The 20,102-nt window shown below is 46.0% G+C and overlaps 1 protein-coding gene across 3 annotated transcripts in view; it reads right to left on the reverse strand.

The window, feature by feature from the left end:
* Window positions 1-20,102, reverse strand: part of LOC143784346 (endoribonuclease YbeY-like) — a 69,505-nt gene that overhangs the window by 34,855 nt on the left and 14,548 nt on the right. The gene's annotated exons all lie outside the window — the stretch shown is intronic.

Consider the following 20,102-nt stretch of genomic DNA (forward strand, 5'->3'; position numbering starts at 1 on the left):
ATGACAACCAAACCAGATCCCCAACACGAAGTCGAGGACCAACACGGCGACGGCGGTTAGCGAAACGTTGAGCCTTCTCCTGTGACAATGTCAAATTGTCCACTACATGAGTCCAAATTTGCTGCAACCTGTCCACCACAGAATCCACACCAGGACAGTCCGAAGGCTCAACCTGCCCTGAAGAGAAACGAGGATGGAAACCAGAATTACAATAAAAAGGTGAAACCAAAGTAGCCGAACTGGCCCGATTATTAAGGGCGAACTCAGCCAATGGCAAGAAGGTCACCCAATCATCCTGATCAGCAGAAACAAAGGATCTCAGATAGGTCTCCAAAGTCTGATTGGTTCGTTCAGTTTGGCCATTTGTCTGAGGATGGAAAGCAGAAGAAAAAGACAAATCAATGCCCATCTTAGCACAAAAGGACCGCCAAAACCTCGAAACAAACTGGGAACCTCTGTCCGACACAATGTTCTCTGGAATGCCATGCAAATGAACCACATGCTGGAAAAACAACGGAACCAAATCGGAGGATGAAGGCAACTTAGGCAAGGGTACCAAATGGACCATCTTAGAGAAGCGATCACAAACCACCCATATGACCGACATCCTTTGAGAGACAGGGAGATCTGAAATAAAATCCATGGAAACATGCATCCAGGGCCTCTTCGGGACCGGCAAGGGCAAAAGTAACCCACTGGCACGAGAACAGCAGGGCTTCGCCCGAGCACAAGTCCCACAGGACTGCACAAAAGCACGCACATCCCGTGACAAGGAAGGCCACCAAAAGGACCTAGCCACCAAATCTCTGGTACCAAAAATTCCAGGATGACCAGCCAACACCGAACAATGAACCTCCGAGATAACCCTACTAGTCCATCTATCAGGGACAAACAGTCTCTCTGCAGGACAGCGGTCAGGTCTATCTGCCTGAAACTCCTGTAGAACCCGCCGCAAATCAGGGGAGATGGCAGACAAAATTACCCCCTCTTTGAGAATACCAGCCGGCTCAGAAACTCCCGGAGAATCAGGCACAAAACTCCTTGAAAGGGCATCAGCCTTCACATTCTTAGAACCCGGAAGGTATAAAACCACAAAATCGAAATGAAAGAAAAACAGTGACCATCGAGCCTGTCTAGGGTTCAACCGCTTGGCAGACTCGAGATAAGTCAGATTCTTGTGATCCATCAAGACCACCACGCGATGCTTGGCGCCCTCAAGCCAATGTCGCCACTCCTCGAATGCCCACCTCATGGCCAACAACTCCCGATTGCCAACATCATAATTACGCTCAGCAGGCAAAAACTTTCTAGAAAAGAAAGCACATGGCTTCATCACAGAGCCATCAGAACTTCTCTGAGACAAAACAGCCCCTGCTCCAATCTCAGAAGCATCAACCTCGACCTGAAAAGGGAGCGAAACATCTGGCTGACACAACACAGGGGCCGAAGAAAAACGACGCTTCAGCTCCTGAAATGCCTCAACAGCCGCAGAGGACCAGTTCACCACATCCGCACCTTTCTTGGTCAAATCAGTCAGTGGTTTGACAACACTAGAAAAATTAGCGATAAAGCGATGGTAAAAATTCGCAAAGCCCAGGAATTTCTGAAGGCTCTTTACAGATGTAGGCTGGGTCCAATCATAAATGGCCTGGACTTTAACTGGATCCATCTCGATAGTAGAAGGGGAAAAAATGAAGCCCAAAAAAGAAACCTTCTGAACTCCGAAGAGACACTTAGACCCCTTCACAAACAAGGAATTAGCACGAAGGACTTGGAACACCATTCTGACCTGCTTCACATGAGACTCCCAATCATCCGAAAAGACCAAAATATCATCCAAATATACTATCATGAATCTATCCAGATACTTTTGGAAGATGTCATGCATAAAGGACTGGAATACAGATGGCGCATTAGAAAGCCCGAATGGCATCACCAGATACTCAAAATGGCCCTCGGGCGTATTAAACACGGTTTTCCATTCATTGCCCCGCTTAATACGCACAAGATTATACGCTCCTCGAAGATCTATCTTAGCAAACCAACTAGCCCCCTTAATCCGAGCAAACAAATCAGACAAAAGAGGCAAAGGGTACTGAAATTTGACCGTGATTTTATTAAGAAGGCGGTAATCTATACAAGGTCTCAGAGAACCATCCCTCTTGGCCACAAAAAAGAACACTGCTCCTAACGGTGATGACGACGGGCGAATATGCCCCTTCTCCAAGGACTCCTTTATATAGCTCCGCATAGCGGCGTGTTCTGGCACAGATAAATTGAAAAGTCGGCCTTTAGGAAACTTACTTCCAGGAATCAAATAAATAGCACAATCACAGTCCCTATGAGGAGGCAGGGTGTCATGATTCTCAATGGCAAGAGAACATAGCCCAGCATATTAAAGAACTAGCTCTTGGAAGATGGAATCTAAAACTGACCATGAACTAAACCTGCCGCACAACTAACAGTAGCCGGGTGGCGTGCCTACGTTTTATCCCTAGACGCCCAGCGCCAGCCGGAGGACTAACTAATCCTAGCAGAGGAAAATACAGTCCTGGCTCACCTCTAGAGAAATTTCCCCAAAAGGCAGACAGAGGCCCCCACATATATTGGCGGTGATTTTAGATGAAGATGACAAACGTAGTATGAAAATAGGTTTAGCAAAATCGAGGTCCGCTTACTAGATAGCAGGAAGACAGGAAGGGAACTTTCATGGTCAGCTGAAAACCCTATCAAAACACCATTCTGAAATTACTTTAAGACTCTAGTATTAACTCATAACACCAGAGTGGCAATTTCAGTTCACAAGAGCTTTCCAGACACAGAAACGCTAAATCACCACGAGAACACAGTTATATCCCATAAAAAATCACTTTTATTAATATATCTTTAAAAACACTAAATAGGCATAAATGACAAAGGCAGGGGTAATGGGACACCGAACCATAATACACTGTAAACACAGGGACCTGTGAAACCCCCCATGGCTAATACACCCAGCAGCACTAAATAGTAATAAGATAACAGCCCGTAACAATGAAAAGAATAATAGATAAATTACGACAGGCGTGATATCAAGCACCTACATAGGTGCAAACACAATTAAATATGCACTGTACCTGGTGTGTACACCAGCTGGGGGGCCCAGGACCCTCCCCGACGCGCGTTTCGGAGCAGGAACACTGCTCCTTCCTCAGGGGGCGTGGGGGACCAAATGGAAGCAGCCGTCTTAAATACATGGCCCAAAATAAATACACCCCAACACCTGCGCACACTGCCAAACCGCCGCCACTGCCGCCAACCGGAACCGGATGCACGCAATGTGCACGTGACCCGGCCCCAGGCAGCAGCAGGGCACCGCCGCAAGCAGAGGCCGCCAACCACGGCGACGATGCTGCCAGCCGGAACCGGAAACACGTGCAAAGCACGCGATCCAGCACCAGGCCGCAGCGAGGAAGCCGCCGCCAGCGCACCGCCAACCACAGCAGTCCCGCCGCCATCCGGAGCCGGAAACACGCGGGCCCACGTGATCCGGACTCCCATGGCAACGAGGACGCCACAGCCGGCGCAGCACAGACCAGTGTGGAAATGGCCACACTCGGGGGGTGAGAAAAAATGTATAAACGTAACAAAAAGGGGCACACACATATAACAATTAAGGAAAACAAAATGGCATAACATTAGGGAACAGTGAACAAGAATAGACATAGCCAAATATACATATCAAAGAAATATCTATACATATATATCATGTCACAGAAATGATGTTCCTTTTTTGGCAAAAAATAACAAAAAAATACACCAAAAACAAAATCAAGAAAACAAACGACCAAGACAATATTGCTATACAAATGAAAAAATAGATATGTAATAAAAGGACACACATAAAACACATCAGAAAACCACCCCCCAAATCAAAAAACTATAACCTAAAACAATATATATGCAACCCAGCAATAAAATACATAAAGACCACGATACAGCTGACAAATATATCCCGCCAGCAACACATCATTCAGACCGTTCTTCTATTTTCCACTGCAAGCAAGATGGTAAATATATGGCCTAAATAATGGAAAATATAAAAACAATTAATAAAAACAATGTACATAGGAACAGTGGTCACATCAAAAATGAGCAGCAGCGGGGATCACAAGAAGGGAGCAAACGAAATGTTCTCGTTTAAGCCATCTGGATGGATGGTCCGTAATGTCCACATCCATCTCGTCTCTAACTGCGCCAAACGTTTAGAGAGGTTACCCCCTCTAATGTTTATATGTAAAAGATCAATACCACGGACACGTAATTGAGAGCTATCGCACTGGTGGAACTCTCTAAAATGACGCGGAAGAGTCTTTAAGGTGGTCACGTCCGTGCAGGTGGTAGCCGCCTCTATGCCCAACACATGCTCACGTACCCGGACCTTAAGTTGACGTGTGGTTAATCCCACATAAATAAGGCCACACGGGCACGTGGCATAATATATCACATAACGAGATATACATGTGATATGTTGTCTGATGGTAAACTGTTTCATACCATCAGAGGTGGAAAAAGTAGTACATCTATCTATGTTAGGACAGGCGACACACCTCCCGCACGGAACGCACCCACCCCCTTGCCGCATTTCATCAAGAAAGGTGGGAATACTCTGCCCAACATAATGACTGCGCGTCAATTGATCCCGTAGATTTTTAGCGCGTCTAAACGTAATGGGAGGATTATCAGGGAGGAATTTTTTGAAAATTGGGTCGACCTTCAAAATGGGCCAAGCGTTCTTAATGGCCGCACGCACCTTTTCATGCTGTGGGTTGTAGGAAGTGACAAACCGCACCATATTACCGCCACCTACTTTTCTCGGGGCTGTACTATACAGCAATTTATTACGATCGGAGTATTTAGCGCGGTGATAGGCCTTCTTAACACTCCGACCGCTGTACCCCCTGGACAAAAAACGTTGTTTTAATTCCTCCGCCCGCAACTCAAAATCGGTGTCAGTGGAACATATTCGGCGGAGGCGAAGAAACTGACCCACAGGGATTGCTCGAATCATATGGTGTGGATGGCAGGACGAGGCATGCAACAAAGTGTTTGTTGCCGTTTTTTTACGGAAAATGTCAGTCTGGATAAGGCCCAATCCATCTTTACATATGGTAACATCAAGAAAATCAATCCTATCAGGATCCCACACCGGGGTAAGGCGAATGTTGAGATCATTACTGTTTAAAGAGACGATAAATTGCGCAAGGTCGACGGCGTTGCCCTGCCAGACAAAGAAGATGTCGTCGATGTACCGCGTCCAAAGCAGGACGCGATCCATCGACCCCTGTTTGTCAGACAGGAAGAGATCCCTCTCCCACAGCCCCAGGAACAGATTGCCAATCTGTTCCTGGGGCTGTGGGAGAGGGATCTCTTCCTGTCTGACAAACAGGGGTCGATGGATCGCGTCCTGCTTTGGACGCGGTACATCGACGACATCTTCTTTGTCTGGCAGGGCAACGCCGTCGACCTTGCGCAATTTATCGTCTCTTTAAACAGTAATGATCTCAACATTCGCCTTACCCCGGTGTGGGATCCTGATAGGATTGATTTTCTTGATGTTACCATATGTAAAGATGGATTGGGCCTTATCCAGACTGACATTTTCCGTAAAAAAACGGCAACAAACACTTTGTTGCATGCCTCGTCCTGCCATCCACACCATATGATTCGAGCAATCCCTGTGGGTCAGTTTCTTCGCCTCCGCCGAATATGTTCCACTGACACCGATTTTGAGTTGCGGGCGGAGGAATTAAAACAACGTTTTTTGTCCAGGGGGTACAGCGGTCGGAGTGTTAAGAAGGCCTATCACCGCGCTAAATACTCCGATCGTAATAAATTGCTGTATAGTACAGCCCCGAGAAAAGTAGGTGGCGGTAATATGGTGCGGTTTGTCACTTCCTACAACCCACAGCATGAAAAGGTGCGTGCGGCCATTAAGAACGCTTGGCCCATTTTGAAGGTCGACCCAATTTTCAAAAAATTCCTCCCTGATAATCCTCCCATTACGTTTAGACGCGCTAAAAATCTACGGGATCAATTGACGCGCAGTCATTATGTTGGGCAGAGTATTCCCACCTTTCTTGATGAAATGCGGCAAGGGGGTGGGTGCGTTCCGTGCGGGAGGTGTGTCGCCTGTCCTAACATAGATAGATGTACTACTTTTTCCACCTCTGATGGTATGAAACAGTTTACCATCAGACAACATATCACATGTATATCTCGTTATGTGATATATTATGCCACGTGCCCGTGTGGCCTTATTTATGTGGGATTAACCACACGTCAACTTAAGGTCCGGGTACGTGAGCATGTGTTGGGCATAGAGGCGGCTACCACCTGCACGGACGTGACCACCTTAAAGACTCTTCCGCGTCATTTTAGAGAGTTCCACCAGTGCGATAGCTCTCAATTACGTGTCCGTGGTATTGATCTTTTACATATAAACATTAGAGGGGGTAACCTCTCTAAACGTTTGGCGCAGTTAGAGACGAGATGGATGTGGACATTACGGACCATCCATCCAGATGGCTTAAACGAGAACATTTCGTTTGCTCCCTTCTTGTGATCCCCGCTGCTGCTCATTTTTGATGTGACCACTGTTCCTATGTACATTGTTTTTATTAATTGTTTTTATATTTTCCATTATTTAGGCCATATATTTACAATCTTGCTTGCAGTGGAAAATAGAAGAACGGTCTGAATGATGTGTTGCTGGCGGGATATATTTGTCAGCTGTATCGTGGTCTTTATGTATTTTATTGCTGGGTTGCATATATATTGTTTTAGGTTATAGTTTTTTGATTTGGGGGGTGGTTTTCTGATGTGTTTTATGTGTGTCCTTTTATTACATATCTATTTTTTCATTTGTATAGCAATATTGTCTTGGTCGTTTGTTTTCTTGATTTTGTTTTTGGTGTATTTTTTTGTTATTTTTTGCCAAAAAAGGAACATCATTTCTGTGACATGATATTTATGTATAGATATTTCTTTGATATGTATATTTGGCTATGTCTATTCTTGTTCACTGTTCCCTAATGTTATGCCATTTTGTTTTCCTTAATTGTTATATGTGTGTGCCCCTTTTTGTTACGTTTATACATTTTTTCTCACCCCCCGAGTGTGGCCATTTCCACACTGGTCTGTGCTGCGCCGGCTGTGGCGTCCTCGTTGCCATGGGAGTCCGGATCACGTGGGCCCGCGTGTTTCCGGCTCCGGATGGCGGCGGGACTGCTGTGGTTGGCGGTGCGCTGGCGGCGGCTTCCTCGCTGCGGCCTGGTGCCGGATCGCGTGCTTTGCACGTGTTTCCGGTTCCGGCTGGCAGCATCGTCGCCGTGGTTGGCGGCCTCTGCTTGCGGCGGTGCCCTGCTGCTGCCTGGGGCCGGGTCACGTGCACATTGCGTGCATCCGGTTCCGGTTGGCGGCAGTGGCGGCGGTTTGGCAGTGTGCGCAGGTGTTGGGGTGTATTTATTTTGGGTCATGTATTTAAGACGGCTGCTTCCATTTGGTCCCCCACGCCCCCTGAGGAAGGAGCAGTGTTCCTGCTCCGAAACGCGTGTCGGGGAGGGTCCTGGGCCCCCCAGCTGGTGTACACACCAGGTACAGTGCATATTTAATTGTGTTTGCACCTATGTAGGTGCTTGATATCACGCCTGTCGTAATTTATCTATTATTCTTTTCATTGTTACGGGCTGTTATCTTATTACTATTTAGTGCTGCTGGGTGTATTAGCCATGGGGGGTTTCACAGGTCCCTGTGTTTACAGTGTATTATGGTTCGGTGTCCCATTACCCCTGCCTTTGTCATTTATGCCTATTTAGTGTTTTTAAAGATATATTAATAAAAGTGATTTTTTATGGGATATAACTGTGTTCTCGTGGTGATTTAGGATTTCTGTTGTGGCAGTTGTCCCTATGAAGTCCGTCACATACATATCTAGGAGGGTATACTTTTCACATATACTATATAGTATGATTTTCCCTATATGTACTATGTATGCTACAACTTTATGCTTTAGACACAGAAACGAAACAACAGCTGTGAACTGGAACAAAATGCAAAAACAAACAAGGACTAAAGTCCAACTTAGCTGGGAGTTGTCAAGAAGCAGGAACATGCACAGAAAGGCTTCTGATTACATTGTTGACCGGCATGGAACTAACAGAGGAGCAAGGTTAAATAGCGACTCCCACATCCTGATGGGAACAGGTGAACAGAGGGGATGATGCACACAAGTTCAATTCCACCAGTGGCCACCGGGGGAGCCCAGAATCCAATTTCACAACAGTACCCCCCCCTCAAGGAGGGGGCACCGAACCCTCACCAGAACCACCAGGGCGATCAGGATGAGCCCTATGAAAGGCACGGACCAGATCGGAGGCATGAACATCAGAGGCAGTCACCCAAGAATTATCCTCCTGACCGTATCCCTTCCATTTGACCAGATACTGGAGTTTCCGTCTGGAAACACGGGAGTCCAAGATCTTTTCCACAACGTACTCCAACTCGCCCTCAACCAACACCGGAGCAGGAGGCTCAACGGAAGGCACAACGGGTACCTCATACCTGCGCAATAATGACCGATGAAAAACATTATGAATAGAAAAAGATGCAGGGAGGTCCAAACGGAAGGACACAGGGTTAAGAATCTCCAATATCTTGTACGGGCCGATGAACCGAGGCTTAAACTTGGGAGAAGAAACCCTCATAGGGACAAAACGAGAAGACAACCACACCAAGTCCCCAACACAAAGCCGAGGACCAACACGACGACGGCGGTTGGCAAAAAGCTGAGTCTTCTCCTGGGACAGCTTCAAATTGTCCACTACCTGCCCCCAGATCTGATGCAACCTCTCCACCACAGCATCCACTCCAGGACAATCCGAAGATTCCACCTGACCGGAAGAAAATCGAGGATGAAACCCCGAATTACAGAAAAACGGAGACACCAAGGTGGCAGAGCTGGCCCGATTATTGAGGGCGAACTCCGCTAATGGCAAAAAAGCAACCCAATCATCCTGATCTGCGGACACAAAACACCTCAAATATGTCTCCAAGGTCTGATTAGTCCGCTCGGTCTGGCCATTAGTCTAAGGATGGAAAGCAGACGAAAAAGACAAATCTATGCCCATCCTAGCACAGAATGCCCGCCAAAATCTAGACACGAATTGGGTTCCTCTGTCCGAAACGATATTCTCTGGAATACCATGCAAACGAACCACATTTTGAAAAAATAGAGGAACCAACTCGGAAGAGGAAGGCAACTTAGGCAAGGGAACCAAATGGACCATCTTAGAGAAACGGTCACACACCACCCAGATGACAGACATCTTCTGAGAAACAGGAAGATCCGAAATAAAATCCATCGAGATGTGCGTCCAAGGCCTCTTCGGGATAGGCAAGGGCAACAACAATCCACTAGCCCGAGAACAACAAGGCTTGGCCCGAGCACAAACGTCACAAGACTGCACAAAGCCTCGCACATCTCGTGACAGGGAAGGCCACCAGAAGGACCTTGCCACCAAATCCCTGGTACCAAAGATTCCAGGATGACCTGCCAACGCAGAAGAATGAACCTCAGAGATGACTTTACTGGTCCAATCATCAGGAACAAACAGTCTACCAGGTGGGCAACGATCAGGTCTATCCGCCTGAAACTCCTGCAAGGCCCGCCGCAGGTCTGGAGAAACGGCAGACAATATCACTCCATCCTTAAGGATACCTGTAGGTTCAGAATTACCAGGGGAGTCAGGCTCAAAACTCCTAGAAAGGGCATCCGCCTTAACATTCTTAGAACCCGGTAGGTATGACACCACAAAATCAAACCGAGAGAAAAACAACGACCAGCGCGCCTGTCTAGGATTCAGGCGCCTGGCGGACTCAAGATAAATTAAATTTTTGTGGTCGGTCAATACCACCACCTGATGTCTAGCCCCCTCAAGCCAATGACGCCACTCCTCAAAAGCCCACTTCATGGCCAAAAGCTCCCGATTCCCAATATCATAATTCCGCTCGGCGGGCGAAAATTTACGAGAAAAAAAAGCACAAGGTCTCATCACGGAGCAGTCGGCACTTCTCTGCGACAACACCGCCCCAGCTCCGATTTCAGAAGCGTCGACCTCAACCTGAAAAGGAAGAGCAACATCAGGCTGACGCAACGCAGGGGCGGAAGAAAAGCGGCGCTTAAGCTCCTGAAAGGCTTCCACAGCAGCAGGGGACCAATCAGCAACATCAGCACCCTTCTTAGTCAAATCAGTCAATGGTTTAACCACATCAGAAAAACCAGCAATAAATCGACGATAAAAGTTAGCAAAGCCCAAAAATTTTTGAAGACTCTTAAGAGAAGAAGGTTGCGTCCAATCACAAATAGCCTGAACCTTGACAGGATCCATCTCGATGGAAGAGGGGGAAAAAATGTATCCCAAGAAGGAAATCTTTTGAACCCCAAAAACGCACTTAGAACCCTTCACACACAAGGAATTAGACCGCAAAACCTGAAAAACCCTCCTGACCTGCTGGACATGAGAGTCCCAGTCATCCGAAAAAATCAGAATATCATCCAGATACACAATCATAAATTTATCCAAATAATCGCAGAAAATGTCATGCATAAAGGACTGACAGACTGAAGGGGCATTTGAAAGACCAAAAGGCATCACCAAATACTCAAAGTGGCCCTCGGGCGTATTAAATGCGGTTTTCCACTCATCCCCCTGCTTAATTCGCACCAAATTATACGCCCCACGGAGATCAATCTTAGAGAACCACTTGGCCCCCTTTATACGAGCAAACAAATCAGTCAGCAGTGGCAACGGATATTGATATTTAACCGTGATTTTATTCAAAAGCCGATAATCAATACACGGCCTCAAAGAGCCATCTTTCTTAGACACAAAGAAAAAACCGGCTCCTAAGGGAGATGACGAAGGACGAATATGTCCCTTTTCCAAGGACTCCTTTATATATTCTCGCATAGCAGCATGTTCAGGCACAGATAGATTAAATAAACGACCCTTAGGGTATTTACTACCCGGAATCAAATCTATGGCACAATCGCACTCCCGGTGCGGAGGTAGTGAACCAAGCTTGGGTTCTTCAAAAACGTCACGATAGTCAGACAAGAATTCAGGAATCTCAGAGGGAATAGATGATGAAATGGAAACCAAAGGTACGTCCCCATGAGTCCCCTTACATCCCCAGCTTAACACAGACATAGCTTTCCAGTCGAGGACTGGGTTATGAGATTGCAGCCATGGCAATCCGAGCACCAAAACATCATGTAGATTATACAGCACAAGAAAGCGAATAATCTCCTGGTGATCCGGATTAATACGCATAGTTACTTGTGTCCAGTATTGTGGCTTATTACTAGCCAATGGGGTGGAGTCTATCCCCTTCAGAGGTATAGGAGCTTCCAGAGGCTCTAAATCATACCCACAGCGTTTGGCAAAGGACCAATCCATAAGACTCAAAGCGGCGCCAGAGTCGACATAGGCGTCCGCAGTAATAGATGACAAAGAACAAATCAGGGTCACAGATAGAATAAACTTAGACTGTAAAGTGCTAATTGAAACAGACTTGTCAAGCTTCTTAGTACGCTTAGAGCATGCTGATATAACATGAGTTGAATCACCACAATAGAAGCACAACCCATTTTTTCGTCTAAAATTCTGCCGTTCGCTTCTGGACAGAATTCTATCACATTGCATATTCTCTGGCGTCTTCTCAGTAGACACCGCCAAATGGTGCACAGGTTTGCGCTCCCGCAGACGCCTATCGATCTGAATAGCCATTGTCATGGACTCATTCAGACCCGCAGGCACAGGGAACCCCACCATAACATCCTTAATGGCATCAGAGAGACCCTCTCTGAAATTCGCCGCCAGGGCGCACTCATTCCACTGAGTAAGCACAGACCATTTACGGAATTTTTGGCAGTATATTTCAGCTTCATCTTGCCCCTGAGATAGGGACATCAAGGCTTTTTCCGCCTGAAGCTCTAAATGAGGTTCCTCATAAAGCAACCCCAAAGCCAGAAAAAACGCATCCACATTGAGCAACGCAGGATCCCCTGGAGCCAATGCAAAAGCCCAATCCTGAGGGTCGCCCCGGAGCAAGGAAATTACAATCCTGACCTGCTGTGCAGGATCTCCAGCAGAGCGAGACTTCAGGGACAAAAACAATTTGCAATTATTTTTGAAATTTTGAAAGCACGATCTATTCCCCGAGAAAAATTCAGGCAAAGGAATTCTAGGTTCAGACATAGGAGCATGAACAACAAAATCTTGTAAATTTTGAACCTTCGTGATGAGGTTATTCAAGCCTGTAGCTAAACTCTGAGGATCCATTTCAAACAGGTGAACACAGAGCCATTCAAGGATTAGAAGGAGAGAGAGCGAGGAAGGCTGCAATATAGGCAGACTTGCAAGTGATTCAATTATGAGAACACTCAGAACTGGAGAAAAAAAAAAAAAATTTCAGCAGACTTCTTCTTTCTCTCCTTTCTCTGCCAATTAATTTAACCCTTTAGGGCCGGTCAAACTGTCATGATTCTCAATGGCAAGAGAACATAGCCCAGCATATTAAAGAACTAGCTCTTGGAAGATGGAATCTAAAACTGACCATGAACTAAACCTGCCGCACAACTAACAGTAGCCGGGTGGCGTGCCTACGTTTTATCCCTAGACGCCCAGCGCCAGCCGGAGGACTAACTAATCCTAGCAGAGGAAAATACAGTCCTGGCTCACCTCTAGAGAAATTTCCCCAAAAGGCAGACAGAGGCCCCCACATATATTGGCGGTGATTTTAGATGAAGATGACAAACGTAGTATGAAAATAGGTTTAGCAAAATCGAGGTCAGCTTACTAGATAGCAGGAAGACAGAAAGGGAACTTTCATGGTCAGCTGAAAACCCTATCAAAACACCATTCTGAAATTACTTTAAGACTCTAGTATTAACTCATAACACCAGAGTGGCAATTTCAGTTCACAAGAGCTTTCCAGACACAGAAACGAAACAACAGCTGTGAACTGGAACAAAATGCAAAAACAAACAAGGACTAAAGTCCAACTTAGCTGGGAGTTGTCAAGAAGCAGGAACATGCACAGAAAGGCTTCTGATTACATTGTTGACCGGCATGGAACTAACAGAGGAGCAAGGCTAAATAGCGACTCCCACATCCTGATGGGAACAGGTGAACAGAGGGGATGATGCACACAAGTTCAATTCCACCAGTGGCCACCGGGGGAGCCCAGAATCCAATTTCACAACAGCAGGGCACTGGACTTGGGCTCATCAAATACATCCTGGTAATCCGACAAAAACTCAGGTACTTCAGAAGGAGTGGAAGAAGAAATTGACAACGCTGGAACATCACCATGGGCCCCTTGACAACCCCAACTGGACACAGACATTGATTTCCAGTCCAATACTGGATTATGGACCTGTAGCCATGGCAAATCCAACACGACCACATCATGCAAATTATGCAACACCAAAAAGCGAATATCTTCCCGATGTGCAGGAGCCATGCACATGGTCAACTGGGTCCAGTACTGAGGCTTATTCTTGGCCAAAGGCGTAGCATCAATTCCCCTTAATGGAATAGGATGCTGCAAGGGCTCCAAGAAAAAAACACAGCGCCTGGCATATTCTAAGTCCATCAAATTCAGGGCTGCGCCTGAATCCACAAACGCCATAACAGAGTAGGATGACATAGAGCAAATTAAAGTAACGGACAAAAGAAATTTAGGCTGTATAGTACCAATGGTGACAGACCTAGCGGACCGCTTAGTGCGCTTAGGACAATCAGAAATAGCATGAGTGGAGTCACCACAGTAAAAACACAGCCCATTCTGACGTCTGTGCTCTTGCCGTTCAGCTCTGGTCAAAGTCCTATCACATTGCATAGGCTCAGGCATCTGCTCAGAGGACACCGCCATATGGTGCACAACTTTCCGCTCCCGCAAACGCCGATCGATCTGAATAGCCAAGGACATTGATTCATTCAGACCAGCAGGCGTGGGGAACCCCACCATAACATCCTTAAGGCCCTCAGAAAGACCCTTTCTATAAATTGCTGCCAGGGCACACTTATTCCATTGAGTAAGCACAGACCACTTTCTGAACTTCTGACAATACATTTCAGCATCATCCTGACCCTGACATAGAGCCAGCAAGATTTTCTCTGCCTGATCCACAGAATTTGGTTCGTCATAGAGCAATCCAAGCGCCAGAAAAAACGCATCTAGATTAAGCAATGCAGGATCTCCTGGCGCAAGGGAGAATGCCTAGTCTTGAGGGTCACCACGCAACAAGGAAATAATGATTTTAACTTGCTGACTAGGGTCACCAGAGGAGCAAGGTTTCAGAGCAAGAAACAGTTTACAATTATTCTTGAAATTCAGAAACTTAGATCTATCCCCAGAAAACAAGTCAGGAATTGGGATTCTAGGCTCTAACATAGGATTCTGAACTACATAATCCTGAATGCTTTGTACACTTGCAGTGAGATTATCCACACAAGAGGACAGACCTTGAATGTCCATCTCTACACCTGAGTCCTGAACCACCCAGAGGTTTAGGGGGAAAAAAAGGCAAAACACACTGCAGAGAAAAAAAAATGGTCTCAGAACTTCTCTTATCCCTCTATTGAGATGCATTAACACTTTGTGGCCAGCTGTACTGTTATGGACCTGGTGGTTAGGAGCACCTGGAATGACCTGATAGTCAAACTGCAAAAATAGAGCGAGCTCTGGGAAGTGGGAGCTCTGCTGACCGCAACCCTAATCCTATTATCACACACACTAGAATTAGCCGTGGATCGTACCTGACTGCCTAGACGACTCTTCACAGCCTGAGAGGTAACTACCCCTAAAGAGAAATATAGCCTCACCTTGCCTCAGAGAAATTCCCCAAAGGAAAAGGGCAGCCCCCCACATATATTGACTGTGAGTTAAGAGGAAGGCACAAACACAGGAATGAGACAGGTTTCAGCAAAGGAGGCCAGACTTACTAAATAGACAGAAGATAGATAAAGGGATCTTTGCGGTCAGCACAAAAAACTACAAAAAGCCACGCAGAGTGAGCAAAAAACCCCCGCACCGACTCACGGTGCGGTGGTGCCACTCTGTAACCCAGAGCTTCCCGCTAGCGAGACAATATCATGATAACCAGCTGGACAGAAACTTAGCAGGTACTCAGAAATATATTCAGCACACAAATGAACAACAAATGAGCTTAGCAGGGACTTAGCTTCTGCTGAAGTAGACAGGTCATCAGGAGATCCAAGTGAGATCTGAACCAGTACTGATACATTGACAGTTGGCATCAAATAACGATCTGAGCAGAGTTAAATAGAGGAACCAGCCCAGTCCTAAACGATGCAGCTGAGGAAGCCACTTCAAGACCAGCAGCTCCACTTTCAGCCACCAGAGTGAATCCATGGACAGAACTCACAGAAATACCATTCCTGACCTCAGGAGGGAGTTCGAGAACAGAGTTCACAACACCTTACCTTGCCTCAGAGAAATTCCCCAAAGGAAAAGGCAGCCCCCCACAAATATTGACTGTGAGTTAAGAGGAAAGTCACAAACACAGGAATGAAACAGGTTTCAGCAAAGGAGGCCAGTCTTACTAAATAGACAGAAGATAGAAAAGGGATCTTTGCGGTCAGCACAAAAAAACTACAAAAAAAACATGCAGAGTGTGCAAAAAGACCCCCGCACCGACTCACGGTGCGGAGGTGCCACTCTGCACCCCAGAGCGTCCAGCTAGCAAGGCAACATCATGATAGCAAGCTGGACTAGAACTTAGCAAGTACTAAGAAATATATTCAGTACACAATGAACAACAAATGAACTAGCAGGGACTTAGCTTCTGCTGGAGTAGACAGGTCATCAGAAAGATCCAAGAGAGATCTGAACCAGTACTGAGACATTGACAGATGGAATCAAGTAACGATCTGAGTGGAGTTAAATAGAGAAGCCAGCCTAGCCCTAAACGAGGGCAGCTGAGGAAGTAACTTTAAGAACCAGCAGCTCCACTAACAGCCACCAGAGGGAGTCCACAGACAGAACTCACCAAAGTACCATTCATGACCACAGGAGGGAGTTCGAGAACGGAATTCACAACAGTAATTGCCGCCATCAGCCTGCAGGATCTAAAAGAGGGAAAGTATATAATTATAGTATAAACTAAAATTCTGCTATAAGGCCCTTCCGCAGTCACAGACGGCTGACAACAGAGAGCAATAGATGACAGCCGGGCACTCCTAGCCTGATACAAGAGGAGATTGTATTTTTCTGAGCAGATATCAAGGACAAGGTTCCTTCATTCTGTTTGGCTGATAACAGAGAACAATAGAAGTACAGCAAATAGAGGTATGATAAGGCTCCGGGGCTTTGGACACCGCACAGAAGGTTCCATACACATTATACTGATGTCCCGCTGAACTCCCCAATATCGACAGTTTTTGCCGATGGTCTAATCTGTATGGGGGCGACTGATGGTTGGAGAGATGGCGAGCGGACATTGATTTATTTTTGCTCTTTTAGGCGCCTTGCACCCGCAGCACTGTGATTGCTCGCACTGTACAGAATAAAGGAGGACGTGCTGCACCAATACCGCGTGCGTCGCCCCTTCTCCCCTCCATGTATACATCGATCTGAGAGAATTTTATTTTTCACCTTTTTAACCCCCTTAACCCCTGGAGGTATTTTCGTTTTTGTGTTTTTGTTTTTCGCTCCCCTCCTTCCCAGAGCCATAACCTTTTTATTTTTCCGTCAATATGGCCATGTGAGGGCTTATTTTTTGCGGGGCGAGTTGTACTTTTGAAAGACATTGGTTTTACCATGTTGTGTATCAGAAAACGGGAAAAAAATCCAAGTGCGGTGAAATTGCAAAGAAAGTGCAATCCCACACTGTTTTTTTGTTTGGCTTTTTTGCTAGGTTCACCAAATGCTAAAACTGACCTGCCATTATGATTCTCCAGGTCATTACGAGTTCATAGGCACCAAACATGTCTAGCTTATTTTTTATAAAACACCTATAAATATGAAACGACAACCAAAGATTTTTGACTAAAATATAAATTTTATCTACTATATAATTGTCTAAGGGTACTTCCGTCTGTCTGTCTGTCTGTCGCGGTTATTCGTTCGCTGATTGGTCTCGCCAGCTGCCTGTCATGGCTGCCGCGACCAATCAGCGACGCGCACAGTCCGGAAAAAAATGGCCGCTCCTTACTTCCCGCACTCACTGCCTGGCGCCCGCATACACCCCTCCGGTCACCGCTCACACAGGGTTAATGCTGGCGGTAACGGACCGCGTTATGCCGCGGGTAACGCACTCCGTTACTGCCGCTATTAACCCTGTGTGTCCCCAACTTTGTACTATTGACGCTGCCTATGCGGCATCAATAGTACAAAATGTAATGTTAAAAATAATTAAAAAAAAAACCTGCTATACTCACCCTCTGTAGTCCGCTGAGCCACTCGCGCAGCCCGCCATCTTCCATTGCAGGTTGCGGTGGCAATGATGGTATGGCAGAATGATCTGCCATGACGTCACGGTCATGTGACCGCGATGTCATCACAAGTCCTGCGCGCCTGCGTGGAAAGGACCTGCCGTGAGGTCACGGTCATGTGACCACTACACGGTCATATGACCTCGACGTCATCACAGGTCCTGCGCTCAGACCAACCCTAGGACCGGAAGCTGCCGTGGACTACAAAGGGCCCTTGGAAAGGTGAGTATATGTTTATTTTTTATTTTTTAACCTGTGACAAACGTGGCTGGGCAATATACTACATAGCTGGGCAATATACTACGTGGCTCTGTGCTGTATACTACTTCGCTGGGCAATATACTACGTGACTGGCCAATATACTACGTGGCTCTGTGCTGTATACTACGTCGCTGGGCAATATATTACGTAATTGGGCAATATACTACGGCGCTGAGCAATATACTACGTGGCTGGGCAATATACTACGTCGCTGGGCAATATACTACGTCGCTGGGCAATATACTACGTAACTGGGCAATATACTACGTCGCTGGGCAATATACTACGTGACTTGGCAATATACTACGTGGCTCTGTGCTGTATATTACGTCACTGGGCAATATACTAAGTGACTGGGCAATATACTACGTAAGTGGGCAATATACTACGTCGCTGGGCAATATACTACGTAACTGGGCAATATACTACGTCGCTGGGCAATATACTACGTGACTTGGCAATATACTACGTGGCTCTGTGCTGTATATTACGTCACTCGGCAATATACTACGTGACTGGGCAATATACTACGTAAGTGGGCAATATACTACGTCGCTGGGCAATATACTACGTGGCTGGGCAATATACTACGTGACTGGCCAATATACTACGTGGCTCTGTGCTGTATACTACGTAGCTGGGCAATATATTACGTAATTGGGCAATATACTACGTCGCTGAGCAATATACTACGTCGCTGGGCAATATACTACGTGACTTGGCAATATACTACGTGGCTCTGTGCTGTATACTACGTCACTGGGCAATATACTACGTGACTGGGCAATATACTACGTAACTGGGCAATATACTACGTGACTGGGCAATTTACTATGGCTGGGCAATATACTACGTCACTGGGCAATATACTACGTGGCTCTGTGCTGTATACTACGTCACTGGGCAATATACTACGTAACTGGGCAATATACTACATCGCTGGGCAATATACTACGTGGCTGGGCAATATACTACGTCGCTGGGCAATATTCTACGTGACTTGGCAATATACTACGTGGCTCTGTGCTGTATACTACGTGACTGGGCAATATACTACGTGACTGGGCAATATACTACGTGGCTGGGCAATATACTACGTCACTGGGCAATATAGTACGTGACTGGGCAATATACTATGTGGCTGGGCAATATACTACGTCACTGGGCAATATACTACCTGGCTGGGCAATATACTACGTGGCTGGGCAATATACTAAATACTACATGGCTGGGCAATATACTACGTAGCTGGGCAATATACTACATGGCTGGGCAATATACTACATGGCTGGGCAATATACTACATCGCTGGGCAATATACTACATGGCTGGGCAATATACTACATCGCTGGGCAATATACTACATGACTGGGCAATATACTACATGACTGGGCAATATACTACATGACTGGGCAATATACTACATGACTGGGCAATATACTACATGACTGGGCGATATACTACGTCGCTGGGCAATATACTACGTCGCTGGACAATATACTACGTGGCTGGGCAATATACTACATCGCTGGGCAATATACTACATGGCTGGGCAATATACTACATCGCTGGGCAATATACTACATGACTGGGCAATATACTACATGACTGGGCAATATACTACGTCGCTGGGCAATATACTACGTCGCTGGGCAATATACTACATCGCTGGGCAATATACTACATGACTGGGCAATATACTACATGACTGGGCAATATACTACGTCGCTGGGCAATATACTACATGGCTGGGCAATATACTACGTCACTGGGCAATATACTACGTGGCTGGGCAATATACTACATCGCTGGGCAATATACTACATGGCTGGGCAATATACTACGTCGCTGGGCAATATACTATGTGACTGGGCAATATACTACGTCGCTGGGCAATATACTACGTGGACATGCATATTCTAGAATATCCAATGCGTTAGAATCGGGCCACCATCTAGTTATAGACATAATGATAACAATATTACAATAAAAGAAAGGACCACCAGGTGGCAATAGAGTGCAGATTATCATTAAAGGGTATAGTAAATCATATAAAACAATAAATTTCTAGGGTAAACAAAAATCATACCATGGACATATAAATCTCAACGTAAAAAAGTACATTAATTAAAGTTGAGGTATATTTCATTTCATTGCACTGTTCTCATTTCATATTATATTACATATAACAAGATAGAGAATAAAAAATAAAATGAACGTTGTGCATGCATCCAAATTAATACTACAGGTGTACCAAATGAATTATATTGCACTACGTGT

The sequence above is a fragment of the Ranitomeya variabilis genome, chromosome 7 (assembly GCF_051348905.1).
Source record: "Ranitomeya variabilis isolate aRanVar5 chromosome 7, aRanVar5.hap1, whole genome shotgun sequence".
In the NCBI taxonomy this organism is placed as follows: domain Eukaryota; kingdom Metazoa; phylum Chordata; class Amphibia; order Anura; family Dendrobatidae; genus Ranitomeya; species Ranitomeya variabilis.